Source organism: Somniosus microcephalus, unplaced genomic scaffold (genome assembly GCF_052327205.1).
Source record: "Somniosus microcephalus isolate GS21.2 unplaced genomic scaffold, FLI_Smic_1.0 unresolved_chr5, whole genome shotgun sequence".
In the NCBI taxonomy this organism is placed as follows: Eukaryota; Metazoa; Chordata; class Chondrichthyes; order Squaliformes; family Somniosidae; genus Somniosus; species Somniosus microcephalus.
The window spans coordinates 56,684,329-56,687,418 of record NW_028225183.1 but is presented as its reverse complement, the minus strand read 5'-3'; positions in this window follow the sequence as shown (position 1 = coordinate 56,687,418).

Genomic DNA, 3,090 nt, shown 5'->3' with positions numbered 1-3,090 from the left:
CTGTTTTCCAGTGTTTTGAATTTTTAGGACCGAGTGTTTTTTAGTATTTCAGATTGTTTTGGACTGTTTTTGAGTGTTTGGGTGTATTGGGAGTGTATTGGACTGTATTGGAGTTTTTCTGGAGTGTTTTGATGTGTTATGGACTCTTTTGGAGTGTTTGGGAGTGAATGTTTAGAAGCGAGTGTTCTGGAGTTTTTGGAGGGTTTTGGAGTGTATCGGTCTGTTCTGGAGGGTTTGGGAGTGTGCTGGAGTGCTTTGCAGTTGATTGGAGTGTTTGGGAGTGACTTTTTGGATCGAGTGTTTTGGAGTGTTTTAGAGGGTTTCGGAGTGTATGGAACCCTTTTGGAGTGTTTGAGATTGTTTTGGACTCTTTTAGTGTGTTTTGCATCGTTTTGGTGTGCTGTTGAGTTATGGAGTGTAATAGAGTAAGTGCTTAGTAGCCAGTGTTTTGGTGTGTTTTGGGGTGTTATGGAGTGTTTTGAAGTGTTTCGTAGTGTATGAGACAGTTTTGAGATTTTAGGAGTGTGTTGGTGTGTTGTGCAGTGTTTCGCACTGTTTTAGAGTGCTTTGAATTTTTGGAGCGAGTGTTTTGGAGTGTTTCGGAGTGTTTTGGACTGTTTTGTAGTTTTTCGGAGTGCGAGTAGTGTTTCGGACTGATTTGTCGAGTTTTGGAGTGCTTGGTACTGTTTTGGAGTGTTGTGGAGTGTTCTGGTGTGTTTTTGAGTTATGTCGTTTTTTGGAGTGTTTTGGAGTAGTTTGGAGTGTTTGGGAACGACTGTTTTGAAGCGAATCTTATGGTGTGTTTTAGAGGGTTTCGGAGTGTATTCGAGTGTTTTGGAGTGTATGGGACTGTTTTGGAGGGTTTGGGAGTGTGTTGGAGTGTTTTGGAATGTTTTGAGTAATTGCGTAGAAGCGAGTGTTTTGGAGTGTCATGGAGAGGTTTGGAGTCTTTTGGTGTGGTTTTGCAGTGTATGGGACTGTTCTGGGGGGTTTGGGAGTGTGTTGGAGTGTTTATGTGTGTTTTGAGTGAGTGCTTAGAAGCGAATGTTTTGGAGTATTATGGAGTGTTTTCGACTGTTTTCTAGAGTTTCAAACTGCTTGAGACTGTTTTCGAGTGTTTGGGAGTGTTTTGGAGTTTTTTGGATTGTTTTGGATTGTTTTGGAATGTCGTGGTGTTTTCGTCTGTTTTGGGGTGTTTTGGAGTGTTGTGGCATGTTTTGGTGTGTTTTTCAGTTATGGAGTGTTTTGGAGTGGTTTGGAGTGTTTGGGAGAGCCTGTTTAGAAGCGAGTGTTTTGGAGGGTTCTGTAGGGTTTGGGCGAGTCTTTAAGTTTGTTTTGCATCGTTTTGGAGTGTTTTGGTGTGATTTGAGTTATGGAGTGTTTCGGAGTGTTTTGGACTGTTTTCAAATATTTTGACGTGACTGCTTAGAAGCAATTGTTTTGGAATGTTTTTTGGAGTGTTTTTTGGGGTGTTGTTTGGAGTGATTTTTGGAGTGTTTTTGGAGAGTTTGTGGAGGTGTTTTTTGGACAGTTTTGGGGGGTTTTTTGGAGTTTTTTGGTGTGTTTTTTGGAGTGTTTTTTTGGAGTTTTTTTTCGAATGATTTTTGGAGTTTTTTTTTTGTGTTTTGTATTTTTGAGTGTTGTGGTGTTTTGGTGTGTTTTGGACTGTTTTGGAGTGTTGTGGAGTACTCTGGTGTGTTTTTGAGTTATGTTGTGTTTTGAAGTGTTTAGGAGTGGATTGGAGTGTTTGAAAGTGACTGTTTTGAAGCGAGTGTTTTGGAGTGTTTTAGAGGGTTTCGGCTTGTATGGGACTCTTTTGGAGCGTTTGAGAGTATTTTGGACTCTTTTGGCGTGTTTTGGATCGTTTTGGTGTGCTGTTGAGTTATGGAGTGTTTTAAAGTGAGTGTTTAGTAGCCAGAGTTTTGATGTGTTATGGAGTGTTTTGAAGTGTTTCGTAATGTATGGGACTGTTTTGGAGAGTTTGGGAGTGTGTTGTGCAGTGTTTTACACCGTTTTGGAGTGCTTTGGAGCGAGTGTTTTGGAGTATTTCGGAGTGTTTTGGACTGTTTTGTAGTTTTGCGGAGTGCTTGTAGTGTTTTGGACTGTTTTGTCGAGTTTCGGAGTGCTTGGTACTGTTTTGGAGTGTTCTGGTGTGTTTTTGAGTTATGTCGTGTTTTGGAGTGTTTTGGAGTAGTTTGGAGTGTTTGGGAGTGACTGTTTTGAAGCGAGTCTTATGGTGTGTTTTAGAGGGTTTCGCAGTGTTTTGAATTGTTTCGTAATGTATGGGACAGTTTTGGAGAGTTTGAGAGTGTGTTGTGGAGTGTTTTGCACCGTTTTGGAGTGCTTTGAATTTTTGGAGCGTGTGTTTTGGAGTATTTCGGAGTGTTTTGGACTGATTTGTAGAGCTTCGGAGTGCTTGTAGTGTTTTGGACTGTTTTGTAGCGTTTCAAAGTGCTTGGTCTTGTTTTGGAGTGTTTGGGAGTGTTTTGGAGTGTTTTGTAGTTTTACGGAGTGCTAGTAGTGTTTTGGACCGTTTTGTCGAGTTTCGGAGTGCTTGGTACTGTTTTGGAGTGTTGTGGAGTGTTCTGGTGTGTTTTTGAGTTATGTCGTGTTTTGGAGTGTTTTGGAGTAGTTTGGAGTGTTTGGGAGTGACTGTTTTGAAGCGAGTCTTATGGTGTGTTTTAGAGGGTTTCGGAGTGTATTCGAGTGTTTTGGAGTGTATGGGACTGTTTTGGAGTGTTTGGGAGTGTGTTGGAGTATTTTGGAATGTTTTGAGTAATTGCGTAGAAGCGAGTGTTTTGGAGTGTCATGGAGAAATTTGGAGTCTTTTGGTGTGGTTTTGCAGTGTATGGGACTGTTCTGGGGGGTTTGGGAGTGTTTATGTGTGTTTTGAGTGAGTGCTTAGAAGCGAATGTTTTGGAGTATTATGGAGTGTTTTCGACTGTTTTCTAGAGTTTCAAACTGCTTGAGACTGTTTTCGAGTGTTTGGGAGTGTTTTGGAGTTTTTTGGATTGTTTTGGATTGTTTTGGAATGTCGTGGTGTTTTCGTCTGTTTTGGGGTGTTTTGGAGTGTTGTGGCATGTTTTGGTG